This window comes from Sander lucioperca, chromosome 24, assembly GCF_008315115.2.
Source record: "Sander lucioperca isolate FBNREF2018 chromosome 24, SLUC_FBN_1.2, whole genome shotgun sequence".
In the NCBI taxonomy this organism is placed as follows: domain Eukaryota; kingdom Metazoa; phylum Chordata; class Actinopteri; order Perciformes; family Percidae; genus Sander; species Sander lucioperca.
The window spans coordinates 4,958,109-4,958,729 of record NC_050196.1 but is presented as its reverse complement, the minus strand read 5'-3'; the positions used below and the strand labels follow the sequence as shown (position 1 = coordinate 4,958,729).

Below are 621 nucleotides of genomic sequence, written 5' to 3'. Positions count from 1 at the left end.
GGTGCTGTAGCTTAGGGGTTAAAGCGCCTGTCTTGTAAACAGGAGATCCTGGGTTCAAATGCCAGCAGTGCCTGATTATCAGATGACTACCTCAGTACAGTGTTGCTACCAGCATTTACATGCAGTGAATTTACATGCAGTGACCTGGTTTATTTTCAACAAGGACAACAAACTTAATTCCTAATTTCCCAGACCCCAAAAGTTATATGTAACATTAGGGTTATTAAAGGTGCAATATGTAATACTGGCAGCTAGTGTTTAAAATAGTTACCGCAGTACAAATTCAAAATACTGGAGAGAGTCGTCTACCCCGCCCCCTCTTCCCCAGACTCAACGTTCACGGAGGTTGTCAGGCTGAGACCGCAGCATTCACAACAATGTTGCTAGGCGCTTGTCTCACATAGCCAGACATTACTTCACAGCAGAGTAGCTAACGTTAGATACTGGCTATATTGACAGTCATAAAAGCCCGTGCTCAGCTCTGTACCCGACTGACAGACACACTTTTTCGGCTTAGAATTACGGTAGGAACCGCTAAAAACACAACAACCTCGCCGTCCTCTCCACCCGACGTACAGACACACTTCCTCGGCTTAGAATTACGGTAGGTACCGCTAAAAC

General features: G+C 45.4%; 1 non-coding gene across 1 annotated transcript; it reads left to right on the top strand.

Moving 5' to 3' along the window:
- trnat-ugu lies at window positions 1-73 on the top strand. The gene has a single exon. It is a non-coding gene; the product is annotated as a tRNA-Thr (tRNA).
- The last annotated feature ends 548 nt before the right edge of the window (window positions 74-621 follow it).